The 19,136-nt window shown below is 48.0% G+C and overlaps 1 long non-coding RNA gene across 2 annotated transcripts; it reads right to left on the bottom strand.

The window, feature by feature from the left end:
• Positions 1–7,739: 7,739 nt before the first annotated feature.
• LOC147356144 (uncharacterized) lies at positions 7,740–9,744 on the bottom strand. 2 transcript variants are annotated; one of them, XR_015143089.1, is made up of 3 exons: positions 9,645–9,744; positions 8,845–9,004; positions 7,740–8,065 (listed from the first exon to the last, which is right to left on the bottom strand). It is a non-coding gene; the product is annotated as an uncharacterized LOC147356144 (long non-coding RNA). The 2 variants fall into 2 exon arrangements; XR_015143088.1 differs by lacking the exon at positions 9,645–9,744 and having other exon boundaries at positions 8,845–9,107.
• Between the last annotated feature and the right edge of the window lie 9,392 nt (positions 9,745–19,136).

The following is a 19,136-nucleotide window of genomic DNA, read 5'->3' on the forward strand; positions in this document are numbered from 1 at the left end:
AGGGTCGATGCCAGCGGCCTGGACAGCCTCTCCTCCCTCCCACCCCAGAGTGGCCCACAGACGCTGAGTGAATGCCAGGGGCAAGTTGAATTTCTTAGGCCGTAGGGAGGTATGAGAGGTTGGGTGCCAAGGGGCAACTGCCTGCTTCCTTCTCTTGTCCCCTGTCTTCTGGGCTCCTGCTCTTTGCAAAGCAACTGTTGACCGCCTGGATCCTGGCACTAGGCAATGGTTTGGGCAGTATGTAAGTGGGCAGCCAGGTCACTGCCCTCAAGGGGCTCACGTTCTACTTAGGAAGACAAAGCTCTCATAGCCCAACAAAGTAACAAGGGACAGGCAACAGCATGTGACTTAGCACAGACGTTGTGCCGTGACGCTCAGCAGGAACTGTTTGGATGGTCCCTGTGTCGGACACACTGCATCTGAATTCTAACCTGGCCACTCACCGGCCGCTGTGTGACCTTGGGCAAGTTGCTTACATTCTCTGAGCTCTAGTCCACACATCTATAAAATGGAGATAAAAATGTCCAACTCACAGGGCTGTTGTGAAAAATGAAATAAGGGCTGCAAAACAGCTGGTAAAATGCTCGGCACATGGTGCTCAGTCATTAGGTCGTGTTCAACTCATTGAGACCAGGCTCCTCTGTCCACGGGATTTTCCAGGCAAGAATACTGGAGTGGGTTTCCATCCTCCAGGGGGTCTTCTTGACCCAGGGATTGAACCTGCCTCTCCTGTGTCTCCTGCATTGGTGGATTCTTTACCACTAAGCCACCTGGGTGGCTATCCAGGCCCCATAGTAGGTATTTGATAAATTGTAATATTCCCCATACCTGGACTGAGATGAGCTGTGAAAGATGAACCATTTGTGCCTGGTCTCCAAGCTTAGAGGAGATTAAAAGCAATAAAGTGAAAGCGCTAGAGGGAGGCTCAAAAAGAGAAGGGAAAATCAGCACACGAAAGCCTGACAGTGACAGAATCCTAGAAAAAGTATAAATGCAGGTGTGAAAATACAGTGGTGCCCAGGAACCATGAGGGTGAAATAAACAGCCACCCTTACTCCATAGTCTCCAGTTTAGTTCAGTTTAGTCACTCAGTTGTGTCTGACTCTTTGCAACCCCATGGACTGCGGCACACCAGGCCTCTCTGTCCATCACCAACTCCTAGAGCTTGTTCAAACTCACGTCCATCGAGTCGGTGATGCCATCCAACTATCTCATCCTCTGTTGTCCCCTTCTTCTTCTGCCTTCAATCTTTCCCAACATCAGGGTCTTTTCCAGGGAGTCACTTCTTTGCATCAGGTGGGCAAAGTATTGGAGCTTCAGCATCAGTCTTTCCAGTGAATATCCAGGGCTGATTTCCTTTAGGATTGACTGGTTTGATTTCCTTGCAGTCCAAGGGACTTTTAAGAGTTTTCTCCAACACCACAGTTCAAAAACATCAATTCTTCAGTGCTCAGCTTTTTTTATGGTCCGACTCTCATATCCATGCATGACTACTGGAAAAACCATAACTTTGACTAGACAGACCTTTGTGGGCAAAGTAATGTCTCTGCTTTTTAATATGCTGTCTAGGTTGATCATAACTTTACTTCCAAGGAGCAAGCATCTTTTAATTTCATGGCTGTGGTCACCGTCTGCAGTGATTTTGGAGCCCAAGAAAATAAAGCCTGTCACTGTTTGCAATGCTTCCCCATCTATTTACCATGAAGTGATGGGACTGGATACCATGATCTTAGTTGTTTGAATGTTGGGTTTTAAGCCAGGTTTTTCACTCTCCTCTTTCACCTTCATCAAGAGGCTCTTTAGTTCCTCTTTACTTTCTGCCATAAGAGTGGTGTCATCTGCATATCTGAGGTTAATGATATTTCTCCTGGCAATCTTGATTCCAGCCCGGCATTTCGCATGATGTCCTCTGCATATAAGTTAAATAAACAGGGTGACAATATACAGTCTTGATGTACTCCGTTCTCAGTCTGGAACCAGTCTATTGTTCCATGTATGGTTCTAACTGTTGCTTCTTGACCTGCATACAGATTTCTCAGGATGCAGGTAAGGTGGTCTGGTATTCCCATCTCTTGGAAAATTTTCCACAGTTTGTTGTGATCCACACGGTCAAAGGCTTTGCCATAGTCAATAAAGCAGAAGTAGATGTTTTTCTGGACCTCTCTTGCTTTTTCTATGATCCCATGGATCCAGGGCCATCATCATATCACAGGACAAGGGAACACACAATGTATTCAATACTCTCTAGGAAGCCAGAGATGAGCATAGTGCACTTAAAACATATTCTCATCAAAAGTATTTAACATTTTTTTTAAATATAAAAGTGCTTGAAGTGTGTGGGGCTGGTAAATTTTCAGGTGTCCAGAAAATTCACCTTCCACAACTTCTCGATGATTGGATTAGCTGAGTTTTCACTCTACTTTTTATACATTTGTCAGAGAGCTTAGAACTATGCTGAGCACATCATGGGGGCTTACCAGGCCCCTGTTTACTGATTAATTCATATAGTGTTGGGATTTTTTTTTTTCCCCGCATTTTCAGCCCTTCTATGCATTCACTAAGGCAAGGGATGGGAACTATCTTCTCTTTGAAAGGGCGGTAATTGATCATCTCCAGCCTCCCCTGCCACCCCCATCAACCTGTCCCTCTTTCTGTATTTCAGGTTTTAGGCAGCAATAATAACAATCACATTAATGAAATTAGTAGGTTACATGTGTGTTGATACAAGGCTATGTATTGATACAACACCTTGTCTTTTTCCTCCCTTAAGTCCCACAAGGTAGGATTATTTTGGTTCTCAGATGCAGAAGGTGAGAGTCAGAGAAGTCAAGTAATTTGCTTCAGGCCACCCAGCTCCTAAGGAGCCCCAGACACATCTGACTTCTTCACCCTGTGTGCAGTCTCAGGTCCTGCCCAGAGGGGGCGCTCGAGAACAGCCACTGCCTGGGCTCCCCCACCCCCAACCCCAACAGGCTCTAACACCAGGGGCCCAAATCTGGGGTGAAACCCGAGGCCCTAGGCTTTCCCTGGTCTAGAGACATCTCTGTGGAAGAGGAGGGAGTCGAGTTCCCTTTCCACTTGTTGAGCCTCGTAGGGGACTCGGGGGACAGGAACGAGGCCCCAGGAGGAAGGCACCCTGCCTGTTACTGCTGGCCGCCAGCCCCAGGCAAGAACGTTGCCAGGACTCACCTCCCCAGGTCCTGGCAGGTGGCAGAAGGGACTTGGTGAGAGCAGAGACCCCACCCCCGCCCTGTTGGTCCTCCCACCCTCTCCCTGACCCTGTCTCTGAGATCCCATCGAAAGGTGCTCTCATTTCCCACGTGTCTCCTCAGTTTGCCATTTCAGTTTTGATTTTTATTTCATGCTAATGCTTTTCTTTTTTTTAAGTGTAAAACTGATTCAACTATTCTGGCAATTAGCCCATAGATAAGTAAGATAACCCCTATGTTTGGAAATACCCACTTGGAGCAATCTGGGCCTCTCCACTCCCTTTTCCTCCTAACGTTGTCAGAGTTCTGTTCTGGAAAAACACCGAGAGCCTCCCCATCCCTGAACCCCCTTCTTTCCTTCCTCTCACATAGGCACGGAGCCTGGCAGGGACAAGGGAGCCAGGCCGATTCTGGATTTTGAATCGGAACTGCCATTTCCATGACCCTGGGTGAGCTATTGAACAGCTTTAGCTTTCATTTTCCTTATCTCTAAAAGGGAAACTGGAACTGCTCCCTCCCACGGGAAGATAACAGAAGCCTCCCCTCCCCCACCTGTACTTGAAGTGCCTGGCATGAGGTGAGCTCTTATTGGATCCGACTGTGGCCCCTTTCTTCCAGGAAGTCTTCCTCGATTGTCCCAATTTTGGCGGAGAGAGCTAACTCCCAACCCCATCTCTACTCCCCGCTTTTTCATTACTAACGAAACCCCAAGTTTATTTGGGGGAGCAAAGTGCCGAGCTAAGAAACTACATTTCCCAGCTAAGAAACTACGTTTTGAAGTGATGGTGTGCATGGGACACAGGTATGGCCAAGGAGAGGTATTGGGTTGGCCAAAAACTTCCTTCAGTTTTAAAGTAAAAATAAAAGACACATTTTTTTTCTTTTTCACCAAGAACTTTATTGAACAATGTATTCACCATTTTGTTCCACTACATTCTGCCATTTTTCAGGCAGTTTCATAATTCTATCTTCCCCAAACGTTTTATCGTTTTTTGAGCAACAAACTGTTCCTAGGTGCCTTTTACAATCTTCCAAGGGATTGAAATTTTTTCCATTAAGAGAATTTTGTAAAGACCAAAATAAATGTAATATCCGAGGGTACAATGGCTGGTAAATACAGGGGATGAATCAGAACTTCCCAGCCAAGCTGCAACAGTTTTTGCCTGGTCATCAAAGAAACATGCGGCCTTGTGTTATCCTGGTGGAAGATTGTTTTCTGTTGACTAATACTGGACGCTTGTCATCGAGTGCTGCTTTCAGTTGGTCTGGTCGGGAGTGGTACTTGTTGGAATCAATCATTTGGTTTCCCAGGAGGAGCTCATAATAGAGGACTCCTTCCAATCCCACCATATACACAACATCACCTTCACTGGATGAAGACCAGACTTTAGTGTGGTTGGTAGTGATTCATTTCACTTGCCTCATGATCTCTTCTATTCCACAGTATTATACAGTATCCACTTTTCATCGCCCATCACAATTTGTTTTAAAAATGGAATGTTTTTGTTCCATTTGAGTAGAGAATTGTATATGGAGACACAATCAAGAAGCTTTTTTTCGCTTATGTTGACTCCAAATATTAAAGCAATTAACATAACCAAGCTGGTGTAAATGGTTTTCAGTGCTTGATTTGGATATTCTGAGTATGTTGGCTATCTCCCTCGTGGTGTATTTCGGTTGACTGTTTTCAACTAATGCCTCGATTTGATCACTATCAACTCCAGCGGGTCTACCAGACTGTGGAGCATCATCCAGCAAGAAAACTTCTGCACGAAACTTTGCAAATCACTTTTGACACTTTTGATGAGTTACAGTACATTCTCCATACACTGAACACATTTTTTGCATTTCCATTGCATTTTTACCTTTCTTGAAGTAATGAAGATAATATGCCAAAAATGTTGCTTTTCTTCCGTCTTCAGTATTAAAATGGCTACACAAAAATTGACCAGTGTTGATTTTTTAAAAATGCATGCTAATATGAAAGCTATCACAATATAGTGTAACGAAATTGTTCCGAATGACGTTAAAGACAACTAAATGTTACCTGAGCCATCTTACCAAAAAAAAAAAAAGAACTTTTTGGCAGTCCAATGAGTGAAAGTCGCTTGAAGGGGCTCTGAGAAAGCTCTAAAGGAAGTTGGCTCAACTGTGCCACTTGCCCCTCGCCCGCTTTCTCCTTTCTCTTGTCTGGAGGGAGTGATATCTGGAGCCACAGTGATCACGTTATGACCATAGGGCAACCTTGAAGATGGAAGTCACATCTCATGGCAGAGCAGAAGAGCAGAAGGAGCCTGGGCCATGGAGGGCATGGTCCTCAAGACATCAGGATTTATGTTACATGAGGGCAGAAGAAGCCAGGTATTTAGGATTTCTATTACCTGTAACCCAACATGGTCTCCATAGATATGTGGCTTGGTGACCTTGCTCTCTTTGAGCTCCAGTCACACACACGGTCACAACTGTATTCAGAGAGATTTTTGGTTATAAGCAAAGTAGGCTACCAATCTAGATTTTTTGGAGCCCCGTTATGTGAGGAGTAGAAAGTTCCTGATTCATGTCGGGTGTCTGCACCCCAAAGCTACTGAGATCCTGCACGCAGCTGGGTTCTCTTTCATCTGGTCCTTATCTTATGGGAGGAATGAAAGACAGTTGGATGCTGATTGCAAAGCAAACACTGTTCGAAGGACTGTTGTTTAGTTGTTGTTGGTCAGTTAGTAAGTCGTGTCCCACTCTTTTGTGACCCCAGGGACAATAGTCCGGCCAGGCTCCTCTGTCCATGGGATTTCCCAGGCAGGAATACTGGAGTAGGTTGCCATTTCCTCCTCCAGGGGATCTTCCGGACCAAAAATGAAACCTGTATCTCCAGCATTGGCAGGCAGATTCTTCACCACTGAGCCACCAGGAAAGCCCTTGCAGGACTGTAGAATCTGTTTAATCAAAGGCAGAATGACAGGGAATGAATCAGCAGAAGCCTGCAGGTCTCCAACCTGCCTGTGGGGTTTGGGGAAAACTTGGTGCCCACTGATTATATGAATGTGACTTCTAGACCATGGAGAAGTAATGAGTCCTACGTTGGGCAGCATAAGTATTTCTTCATATGTCCACATTCTGCATCCCCAATGAGTTCAAGTTTGCAATTAAATTTAAAGGCATTTGTATACTCCCACATGCAAGTTTCTGTGCTAAGTGCTACAGGGAACTCGGAGATGAATAAGATCCTAGCTTTGCCCTCAGGTAGTTGGCAGTCGAGTTTGAGGGATGGCAAAAGCATATACGATTCTCACACAAGTGCAGGAGGCTGTGGAAAGGCAATCATACAAGCTGAGAAGGAAGGGGAAATACAAGAGAGGAGGAGACCGAGGCCTTGAAAGGAAAATGCCTCTGAGCTGGGCTTTGGAAAATGGATAGCATTTCAATGGGGAGTAGGGTGGGGAGGGCTTGCCCAGCCGGAAAGAGCAGCAGGGATAAAAGCCAGAAAGGTCACGGGGCGTGGGGTGAGTTCAAATGGTCACAGTCTAGTAGGGCTGCAGAGCCGGGAGCCTGAGGAGGCGAAACGTGGGTGCTGAGTGTGGGAGAGAAAGCTATGACTGAGTTTAAAAATAAGGCAATGACACAGCACACACTGTGTGTGATATGTGCCAGCCACGGTTCTAAGTGCTTTCTGTGGATTAATTCACAACCATCCTCGAAGGTGAGGACTATTGCTCTGCCCATTTCACTGGTCAGAAAACTGAGCTTTCACCATGGACAAGTTTGCTTGCTCAAAGTCAGACCTCTGAGAAGAGCCAGGATTGAGCCCCGTTTGGCTCCAAGGTGTACTCTCAGGCGCTAAGCTGTCGTGTGGTGCAGTGCTTAGTCGTTCAGTCATGTTTGACTCTTTGCAACCCCATGGACTGCAGCCCTCCAGGCTCCTCTGTCCATGGGGATTCTCCAGGCAGGAATCCTGGAGTGGGTTGCCATGCCCTTCTCCAGGGGATCTTCCCAAGCCAGGTCTCCTGCATTGCAGGCAGATTCTTTACCATTTGAACTACTAGGGAAGCTGTCACAGGAAGGGTCAGACCATGGGTGGGGTGGCGGTGTTAAATGCCCCTCTCAGGGTTGTGGCTTTTCTTGCACAGTGAACGCTGGCTTCCCTTGGAGAAGCCAATGAGAAGTCATCAGAAATAGACTGGTGACTTTGATGTATCCTCTGGGGCTCCCTGAGGAAGGGCTGGAGCAATGACAGAGTCAAGTCAGGATCCCACTAGGAGTCCAAAGTTCAGGTGAGAACTACGGCAGGGACTGGCCTGGGGCAGGACCAAGTGGTTAGAGCATCACTGCAGAAACATGCCAGGGTTCGAGCTTGTGAAGCTCTGAGTATATGTGATGTTAACTGATTAGTACTCAGGGAGCAAGATGAAGACTTTAAAGAGAGGAGGAAGGGATGGAGGTGCCTGGGAGGAGTAGAAAGCCTGTTCAGATTTGATCAAACTTGTCCCCAGATGTATCCTACAGAGACGTCACCTGTATGTGGCATGATGTATGGGCAGGTGTCTACACCGAAGTATTTTCTGTAATAGCAAAGGCCTGGAACTAGGCTGGAAGTCCACCAACAGGATAGCGTTTGAATATGTTACGGTTTATCTGAACATTGAAATACTACATTTTTGTATTGCGTGTGAGGTAACGTGGTTTACACTTTTCTAAATGTTTGGAAAAAATGGAGAATATTTTGTGATATGTGAAAATTACATGATATTCAAATTTCAGGGTCCATAAATGAAGCTTCATTGGAACGCAGCCACGTTTATTCATTTCTGTGTCATCTGTGTCTGCTTTCCCACCGATGGCAGAGTTGAAAGAGGCCCTATGACCTGCAAAGCCAAAGATATTTTACTATCTCATCTTTTAGAGAAAAAGTTTGTTAACCTGACAAAGGTCTCTGGAAGGTTGCACAAGAGATGAACCACAGTGACTGCCCTGGGGCGGGGAAGTCCAAAGGGCAGAGTTGGAAAGGAGACTTCGTGCAGTATGATGTTTGTAGTTTTTGAATTTTGAGTCATGTGAATGTTTAACCTATCTTAAAGCTTTTAATTTGAAATTTAAAAGAGGGAAAAAGGATGCTTCCCATCCTGAAGGAAGAGAAGGGAGGGAAGGAAGAAATGGTACCCAGATTCTAGCCCTTTGGCAATAGATCTGGGTGAGGTCATGGGCCTCCAGCCAGGAGAAACTAACAGGTGAGTTTGGCCTTGACTTGCTAAACCACCCAGGACAGCTCCTCTTCCCTGGGGGTGAAGGGTCAGTGAGTCTCACCTGCCAAGAGGCCCTGCCACAGAAGGGCCTGGAAGACTGGTCTCTATCTCTTTGCCTGCTGTGATAACAAGGGAAACGGACAAGGAAACCCAGGCTGTGGCCTCATCAGTCATCGATAAACAAGAAACCAGTGGATTGGAAATGTGCAGCGGTGAGGAGGACACAAGGATTCCGGACACTGAGTCCTGGTCCTGCCTAGCCACCCACTGCCCCCGTGACTTTAGATAAACCATTTCCCTTTGGGGCCTAGCTCCATCTCTGTCAACAGGGGCTTGGACCAGACTGATGGAAATCCAACTGCCACCCCCCCACCCCCTTTGCCCGCTCCCACCTACTTTACCTATTGGGCATCCCTGCAAGACTTTACCGAGGCCCTGGGTTGAAAAAAACAACAGCAAACCAGTCCAAACGATAGCCAGTCTCGCTTAGATGGTCTCCAGGCCGAGGGGTTTCGTCACTCCATAGCTCTGAGGGTCAAACCACCTCCCCAGATACAATCCCTTCAGGTAGGGAGATCAAAGGAACATTCTTCAGTCACGGGCTGAGTAATGGGGATCCCCAGAGCTCTGGGTGATGGCTTTTCTGACAAAGCAGCGTCGGGCAGGAAGTGGCTGCTGGGAGGGTGGTGTCAGTGCACATGGTGGACGGCTCCTCTGGAGCAGATCCAGGCAGATGCCTTAACAGCCCAAGAGCTGCAGCCTGCTGGTCGGTCCCTGGGGAGGTCCTGCTAGAGGCAGGGCACCTTCAGTGGAGGTTGTTCCCCCTGAGCGAGGCATGTGGCTGCATCTTCCTGGCCCTCGTGGTCAGGAACAGCCAGCCCAGAGTCTGGCCAGCATCCTTAGAGAGGACTGGGTGTAGGGCCCACGGCTGCCCTCCAGGCTGGGAAGCCTCTCCTCTCCCTTCTCCCTCTGCCTCCCTGTCATAACTTTGTCCTAAGTTTTGCTCCAAAATTTTCCTCTTGAACACAGAAGCCAACTTGGAGGTGCTCCTGACTCCCAAACTTGAGATTGAGCAACAACAAAAATGATCACAATAGATTATAACTTATAGAATAAGAGGAAAAAATAGGAAATAATACGTCTGTAATGATACAGTAAATATTTGAGTAAACAAATAAGGGAAAAGGGAGAGCCTTCTTACAGAAAAAATTCTGACTGTTGAATATTCGAAGGCGTGAAGGAAATAGAAAACCACCCTTGGCAGACACCCACGGTCGTGATTGTTTTAAGCAAGACTCATCAGCGGAAACAAACATTTGCGGGTGAAAATAAGATGAGAAACAGGATGTTTACATCATCTCAAAGTAGTTCCCCATGAGATGCCTATTAACTCAACGGGGAAAAGAATAACTTTACAGTGGAAAAACCTGCAGACCCCACCCGACCAAGTAACAGCTTACTGGCCTCGTGTGCTGCCTGATAGGATGTGCTGAGAAGCGCACAGCATCACTTCTGTGGTGTTCTTGTCAAAATGCACAACCCGGGGCTTCCCTGGTGGCTTGGTGGTAAAGAATTTTGCCTGCTAATGCAGGAGATACGGGTTTGATCCCTGGTCTGGGAAGATCCCACGTGGCTCGCAGCAACTGAGCCCATGTGCCACAACTGCTGAGCCTGAATGCTGCCACTCCTGAAGTCTGTGAGCCCTAGGGCAGACAAGAGAAGCCACTGCAATGAGAAGCCCGCACATCGCAACTAGAGAGTGGACCCCACTCGCCACAACTAGAGAAAAGCCCGTGCAGCAAAAAGATCCAGCGCAACCAAAAATAAAAAATAAATAAATTTGGAAAAAAAATGCACAGCCTGAGGACACAGCAGACCAACTCCCATGGAGGCATACTCTACAAAACTGCTGGCTAGCACTCAAGAGCACGAAGGCCATGGCCGAGTAGGTGAAGGTGCTGTCCCAGCTGGAGAGACTAAGGAAACACGTGCTACGGTGATCCTGGATTGGCTCTGGACCAGATGGGGAACTTGATGAAATCTGAATGAGGTTTGTAGCTAATGCTAATTTCCTGGTTTGGATGACTGTACCGTTAATTTGTATAGTGTTAACATGTGTGGAAACTAGGTGAAGGGTATTTGGGGATTCTTTGTACTGTTTTGGCAATGTTTGTAGAAGTCTGAAGTTATTCTGAAAAAGTAAAACAGAAACTTTTTCCTGAAAAAGTAAAACAGAAACCTTTTCCTCCTTTGGCCGACTTCCCTGGTCACTCCTAGCTGTGCATAGCCAGCTGCTGGATGTGGTGTATGCATACGATTTATTTATGTGTCTGCCTCCTTCAAACCCTGAGTTCTAGGAGGGGGTCTATGTCTCATTAATCTTTGCTTTGGTCTCATCTTATAAATCTTATTTGGGTGGGAGCTGACTGGCTATTCCTCATCAAGAAACTCCGTCCTCTATCCACTCCCACTGTAAAAAGCACCACGGTCTTTTCAGCTGCTTAGACACCAAAGTCCTAGGGGTTGTCTTCCACAGGTCCCTTTTTCTCTCGCCCCAGGACTGGCAAGTCCTGTTAGAGTTCCCCAAAGTTCATCACGAACCAGAGCACTTCTCCCCTCTCCTCTGCCAGTGCTCTCAGCCAGGGGTTCTCATTTCTCCTCTGACCGTGAACCTTGCTCTCCTAACTGGTCTCCCCTTACCTGATCCTCAAGCTTATTTTCCACAGAGCAGCTGGAGGGATCTTTTAAAGGGAAAAGTCTGGTCTCACGTCACTCCATTGAGTGGTTTCCCGTTGCAGTTGGTGTAAAACCCCAATTTCCAGCACGTTCCATGAAGGTTCTATTCTCTCTGCCCTCGCTTGCCCTGCTCCAGCCACATGGGCCTTTCCATAGATATGCTGAGTTAGTTCCCGTGTCTGGGGTGTGGGTCTTCTGCCGATTTTTCTTCTCAACATTCAGGCTTCAGCCCAGTTGTTACCTCCTCAGATAGACCTAAACTGATCTGTTAGCTAAATTAATCCTTTTTGTGTGTTAAGCTTGTTGAAAGTGAAACTGTTAGTCACTCTGCTGCTGCTGCTGCTGCTAAGTCGATTCAGTCATGTCCGACTCTGTGAGACCCCATAGACGGCAGCCCACCAGGCTACCCCATCCCTGGGATTCTCCAGGCAAGAACACTGGAGTGGGTTGCCATTTCCTTCTCCAATGCATGAAAGTGAAAAGTGAAAGTGAAGTCGCTCAGTCGTGTCCGACTCTTTGCGACCCCATGGACTGCAGCCTACCAGGCTCCCCTGTCCATGGGATTTTCCAGGCAAGAGTTCTGGAGTGGGTTGCCATTGCCTTCTCTGTTAGTCACTCAGTCCTGTCCAACTCTTTGAGACCCCATGGACTGTAGCCCACCAGGCTCCTCTGTCCATGGGATTCTCCAGGCAAGAATACTGGAATGGGTTGCCATTTTCCTCCTCTAGGGGATCTTCCGGCCCCGGGGATCGAACCCAGGTCTCCAATTTCATTATCTTGTTTTATTGCAGGTGGTAATTATTGTACACTTTACCATCTGAGCCACCAGGGAAGCCCATTAGTTTGTTAGGGCTTCCATTACAAAGCACCACAGACCAGTGGCTTAAACAGCAGAGATTTACTGTCTCCTATTCTGGAGGCTAGAAGCTTCTAAGATCAAGGTGCCGGCAGAGTTGGTTCCTTCTGAGGGCTCTGGGGAGAACTTGCTCCATGCTTTCTCCGAGCTTCCAAAGGATGGAGCCATCTTTGGTGTTCTTGACTCTGAGCTCTCTTCCTCTTCACATGGCATGCTCCTGGTGTGCCTGTCTCCACATTTTCCCTTTTATAAGGATACCCGTCATATTGGATTAGAGCCCACCCTAATGATCTCTTTTTAACGCAATTACCTCCATAAAGACTCTACCTCCAAATAAGCTCATACTCTGGGCCTTAGAACTTCAACAGCTTTTGGGGGAACACAGCTCAACCCATAACCCTTCCCATTCCCTTGTTTTATTTTGGTTAGCCCCTTTATAACCATCTTAGTGATCTCATTTGTTCGTGGTCATTGTCCGTGTCCCTCCATTACAACATAAGCCACATGAGGGCAAGGATCTACCCCAGCTTTGGTGTTCGGTCCTTTTCCAGCCTTGCAGAGGGACACTAGCCCCTATTTCCATAACCATGTCACTCTGCCGAGCGGTTTCCCATTACAGCTACTATAAAACCTGTTTCCAGCATGTTCCATGAAGGTTCTGGATCCGTCCCTCGGCTTCTCCCAGATAAAAGGAACAGACTTACCCTCATTCCTTTTCATAAGCAACTGATGTGCTTGCTACACGTTCATCACTTAGCTCAAAGACCAGTCAAAGATCTGCAGCATCAATACCGAGATCAGCCACGAATCTCAAAGCCCCAGAAGTGCTCTCCCTCTGGCCAGTGCAGCTTAGCCTGAGGGCTGTGGGACTAGATGGCTTGGCTCCACCACTTAAGCTGAGACCTGGGTGATACATCACTTACTCACACTTTGCCTCAGTTTCTCCAACTGTAAAATGGAGAGAATTTTTTTTTTTAAACTGTAGACAATTTTACGAGTATCTCCCTAGTAAGTTGTTGTATAAAATGAGATCCATACATGATGAACAGAATGTTTGTCCACTAGGAAGTGCTTTATGCTAATCTAGGTCTCATCTTTTATATCTGGTCTGAGGTCTTAGGAAGTCCTGGTGGACAAAGGGACCAGAGCCCAGGAGGCCTCTGTGGTCAGCTGGGCACACAGAGGCTCTAGGTCACTGCTCAGTCTCCATCCCCATCTGCCCCCAAGATAGCAAGCCAGCATTGGGGAGACTTTGACCTTAAGATGCCGGGTGGGCCTTGGAGTTTCACTGGTAACTTCTGGCTGATTGAGGAGAAGAAAAAGGAGGATCTGAGTCCTCAGAGTCTTTCTGAGCACCCCATGTGAGGTATGTGCTTCCAGATGACTCAGCAGGCTCAGTTTCCTTGGAATCGGCCACTCTGGCTGGAAACTGATCGTGTGGTAACAGCCCCACTCAGCCACCCCCAGAAAAGCTGACCCACCACTCAACTGACTTCCTGATTTAGCCACTATATATAGCCATATGGGTAGACCTTTCTATATGTGTGCACTTAGAAACCAGCGAGCCTAAAAATACCCCTGCCCCATAGCTCATTTCTTTGTTTTCTGTAGGTTCCTTGTTCTAATTTTACCAAAGCTCAGGAGACTGGAAATTGCTGTCAGAATGGAGTGACCTCCGTGGGTGGCAGGAGGGCCAGAGGACAGGCTCTGTTTGAGAGCTGAGGGTATCCATTCCCAGCCCAGCTCTAAAGCCAGTGTGCTGTGATGCTTGGAATATCCGCCTCCTTGCTAGAGCTCAGTGTCCTTCAACTGAAGGAAGACCTGAACTTGACGGTCTAAGGTGTTTTCTTGCCCTTCCTTTCATTGGCTGAGTGCAAAAGCTGACACCGACACATCAGAACAATTGATTCCTGTTCATTCACTCAGTTGACAAGTATTTGTTGAGCACTTAACTGTGTGTCTGGTAAAAATCTCTAACCTTAGGGACTTAAATTCCCATTCGTTCTCAGTCATGCTCAGTCTCCTCTGACTCTTTAAGATCCCCTGGACTATAGTCCTCCAGGCTCCTCTGTCCACGGGATTCTCCAGACAAGAATACTGGAGTGCACTGCCATTTCCTTCTCCAGGGGATCTTCCCAACCCAGGGATCAAACCCATGTCTACTACATTGCAGGCGGATTCTTTAACACTGATTACCCAGTAGGGGTGACAAATAGTAAACCAGATAAATAAAGATTATACGGCTTCCCTGGTGGTCCAGTGGTTAAGACTCCACCTTCTAATGCAGGAGGTGAGAGTTCGATCCCTGGTCGAGGAGCTAAGACCCCACATACCTTGGGACCAAAAGCGTAGACCAGAAATAACATTGTAACAAATTTTATTAAAAAAAAAAAAGACATAAAAATATTTAAAAGTTAATGAAAGATAAAACAAATAAATATTATAGTATGTTTGGTGATAGGTATCATACAGAAAAAGAAAGTGATCACAGGACAGAAATTGGAGGAGGGTGGTGCAAGGAGGCTGGGGAAGGCCTCACCGAAAAGGAAGTTTTTGTACAAAGACAGGAATGAGGCTGTGCCCAGGAGGAGAGGCAGTGAGCACGTGGAAACCCGGAAAGGCGTCCAGGCCGAGGAGCTGCAAACCCCAACCCCTCAGGTTGGGAGCATGCCTGGTGAGTTTGAGGCCCCTGTGGTTGGGAGGGTGTGAGAAGGGGAGCGAACCCTAGGAATGCAGGCGGAGAGGTAGTATGGACCACTGCTCCAGACAGCATGGGGCCCCGCTGAAGGGCACTGCCCTGACCCCTGTCTTCACAGGATAGTCTACCTCCTGGGATGTTCACAACAGACTACAGGGCACAAGAGTGGAGGCAGGGAGGCCATTGAGGAGACTACTGCAAACCAGGCAAGGGCTGACGCAGGCTTGGAGCAGGGTGAGGGAGACATGGGGAGAAGCGGTCAGAATCTGCATGTTTGCTGATGGAGTGGGTGCGAGTATGAGAGAGACAGAAGTCAGGATTGACTCCAAGGTTTTCAGCTTGAACAATGATGGAACTGTCGTGAATTCAAGTGGAGAAGACTACGGGAGGAGAAAAGATCGAGGACTTACTAGTTTGGGACCTGTGAGGAGAGAGATGCCTATTACACGGCCCAGTAGAGGAGCTGAGTGGGCAATTGAGTGTGTGTCTGGAGGTTGATTTATTGTTGCTTAGTTGCTCAGTCATGTCTGACTCGTTCTCGAGCCCATGGACTGTAGCCAGCCAGGCTCCTCTGTCCATGGGATTTTCCAGGCAAAGAATGCTGGAGTTGGTTGCCATTGCCTTCTCCAGGGGATCTTCCTGACCCAGGGTTGGAGCTGCAACTCCTGCCTGGCAAGCAGATTCTTTACCACTGAGCCACCTGGGAAGCCCTCCACTCTGGTACCTGTGCTTATAAGATGCAGGATGGAGCTGTGCTCGGATCGCAGCAGGAAACCCTTTCCCAGCTGTTGTCCAGGATGCACGTGGAATCCAGGCTCCTGCCTGAGCAGCCACTGGCCTGAGGTCTTCTGCAGGGGGCCTGAGGCAGCTGCTCCCAGTGCGGGGTGGGCCTGGGGAGGCTGTCAGCCCTGCCCCAGCAAGCCGCCTGCAGGCCCTGCCCAGGGAAGGAGGAGGGCCAGAGGTCCTCACTGGGCTAGAGAGGTGGTGGCTGGCTTTATTCTTCCACTGGGTTTCCTTTTGTGGGCAAAGAGAAGCTTGACTTTCCTCTGTGATAGATGCTAACAGGGGAATAAGTGCTTGGAATACCAATGACATACACGATTTTGAGAAAAGGGAGCGTGGTTCCTAGTTGACATCTCTGTCATCCTCCAGTTTTCTCTTGGGAACTTGAAAAACATTTCTCTCTTGCCTGCCCAGAGGTAATGGCCAAGTCTGCATTTTTCCTGGGATCTCTAGGATCCAACAGAACCAGCTCTGGAAGCAGCTGGAGTATGGGGATCTCTGGCCTCGAGGAGCGTAGGCTCAGCATCCTAGACAGACTCTGACCTTCACACACCTCCATCTAGCTCCCGGGTCCTTTTTCAGTGAGCCTGCACATAGCCCAGCGGGGGAGCTCTTGTTTTACTTCTGCTAGGCACTTCCACTGCACACTGTTTTGTTTAGCATTTTATATATATAAACATGGGCTTGCCAGGTGGCTCAGTGGTAAAGAATATGCCTGCCTATACGGGAGACATAAGAGATGAGATGCTGGTTTGATCCCTGGATCAGGAAGATCCTCTGGAAAAGAAAACGGCAACCCGCTCCAGTATTCTTGCCTGGAAAATCCCATGGACAGAGGAGCCTGGGGTCTCTGAATGGTGGGATTTGAAGTGATTTTCATTTCTTCTTTCTTATCTATATGTTTCAAATTTGGTAAAAAGATCTACAGATTCCCTTTGTAGTTTTAATTAATAATGATGATAATAAAGAACGAGGTGATGAATCCCTGAAAGCCCCTGGCCTGCCACAGTCCTGGGCTCAGAGCCCCCAGTCCCTACAGTTTATGGGGTCACAAAGTGATCACAATCACAACTGAGTGAGTGTGCACGCGTGCGCACGTGCGCGCGCGCACACGCACATACACACACACACACACACACACACACACATTAAGGCATTTAGGAAGAGGAAAGAACTTGAAAGAAGGCATGGAGACAAAATTCCAAGGAAGTGGAAACCTTGAGTCATGTATGGGAGACAGAAAATCATGCTGTTTGACTGGAGACACTAAGCTTGGATGACAAGCAACCCTCTCTCATGAGGTCTCTCTGGGGATTCAGTGAGTTCTAGCATGGACAGCCCCTGGCACACGTTGCAGCTTACTGAAGCTTCAGCTGTTTTCTGCCACCCCCACCCCCGGCCCCGACATCAGCACCTCTGCCAAGTGGGGGTCTCTGAATTCTTGGAACACTGACTGGCAGAGGACTGGCACTTTCTCCACTGTTACCAGTCTCTCTGGCTGAAGGCCCTCGGTCCCTAGTTTTAGGGGCCGTGGAATTTCCCTCCTCGTGTACCCACTCCCTTTCAGGGATTCATCGCCTCCTTCTTTATTATCATCATTATTAATTAAAACTACAAAGGGAATGTATGATCTTTTTTTTTACCAAAGTTGAAACATATAGAGAAGCAAGAAGAAATGAAAATCACTTCAAATCCCACCATTCAGAGAGAACTCTGGTTAACATGTTAGGGTACCTGTCTCCTCTGGACTTTACCCCATTCATATGCTTGTTTAAATAAGTGTGTGTATATATTTGGACCAAGGAGTCAGCATCCTCATCCCCAGGCCCTCGTTGGAGGCCCCCTTAGTTGGGCAGGGCCCCAGATCACTGTGGGGGCTCTGAGCCCGGGACCCTGCAGTGTGCTCCCCTGCCCCAGCCGAGCCTGGAGCTGCCTTCTCCCTGCTCTGCACCAATGCCCCATCCTGGGGCTGCTTTGTGACCCCTCCCACGGAGACAGCTTGTGTGGGACGATTGCATCAGAAGGAAAGCCTGCAGGCAGGCCCCTGGAAATGAATTGGGCCTTTATGTGAAAAGCCACTCTCTGCTGCATGTCCAGCGCCTCCTAAGTCACTTTGCAAGGTAGGGCATCACTAATGACTAAGATAGGGAGGGGGTGGGGTGGGAGCAACTTTACAACAGCTGGAGAACTTACTGGCAAATGCAAGGGTGATACTGGTCAGGCTTTCTCAATTCCTTCCGTATCTGGGGCAGCGGAGTTTGCTTTCACTCTACCATGGAATTTCTCAGCGGTCTTAAAAGTCATACTGGCTGTGATTTATTGAGCATATGTCCTGTGCCAGGCCCTTTGCAGAAAGTATGTTTAACCCTTACCTCAATTTTACAAACTAGATAAGGAAACAGGAAGGCCAGTGGCTCGAACCAAGCCCTGCCACCAGTAAGAGAGTAAACAGAGGTCTGAACCTGGGCAATCGGACTCTAGAGCCCAAGCTGTTTATTTTTGCATAAAAGTAATATTTATTAAAGTGACTTATTCCCATAGTTAAAAAAGTCAAATGGGGCTAAAATGTATAGTGGGATCCAGGGGTCCATAGCTCGCCCCTCTCTGTTGCTATGCCCTGCTCCCCGACTTGGTGCCCGGTACCTTCGTGCTCAGTCATGTCTGACTCCTTGTGATCCCATGGACTGTAGGCTTCTCTGTCCGTGGAATTCCCCAGGCAAGAATACTGGAGTGGGTAGCCATTTCCTTCTCCAGGGGATCGTCCTGACCCAGGGATTGAACCTGTGTCTCTGGCATCTCCTGCATTGCCAAGTGGATTCTTTATCGCTGAGCCACCTGGGAAGCGCCCTCCCCCCAACTCAGTAGCTGCTTTTTTTCCTTCTCTTCACTCTAGATTAAAATGTTCACCTAAATGCCTTTTATAATGCATTTTTTTTTTCAAGAACAAATAATCTAGGACTTCCCTGGTGGCCCAGTGGCTAAGACTCCATGTTCCTAAAGCAGGGGGCCCAGGTTCCTTTCCTGGTCAGGGACCTAGGTCCCACATGCCTCAACTAAGATCCAACGCAGCCAGATAAGTAAATAAAAATATTTTTAAAAGAAAGGATAAATAACCCCCCTTTCCCATTTCTCAGTTTCTTCTACTTATACCAACTTCCCCCAGTTCCTTCAATGGCTCTATCAGTCTCTAGCAGTAATTTGCCTGCTGCCCAACAGTGCTGTATAGCCAGTCCTTGCCCTGTGTACCTCACTCTGGAAACTTCCTTTCCCTGTGCAGTTTCCACTGCTCAGTCTGGGCTGGCTCCTTGCTCTTGGTGCGGAGACTTCCCTCTGTTTTGCCCTTTGCTGGAGCCTTGGGCTTCACTGGTGGCTTAGCAGTAAAGAACCCCTCTACCGATGCGGGAGACATAGGTTTGATTCCTGGGTTGGGAAGATCCCCTGGAGAAGGGAATGACAACCCACTCCAGTATTCTTGCCTGGAGAATCGCATGGACAGAGGAGCCTGGTGGGCTGCAGTCCATGGGGTCGGGAAGAGTCGGCCATGACTGAGCACGATGCATGCCTGTTCCTGGGAGCCATGGCTCCCTCTTTTATGATGAGCCCAGGTTTTGAGAGTTGCT

The sequence above is a fragment of the Bos grunniens genome, chromosome 16 (assembly GCF_055505025.1).
Source record: "Bos grunniens cultivar Pamir isolate PY7600 chromosome 16, Bosgru_T2T1.0, whole genome shotgun sequence".
NCBI lineage: Eukaryota > Metazoa > Chordata > Mammalia > Artiodactyla > Bovidae > Bos > Bos grunniens.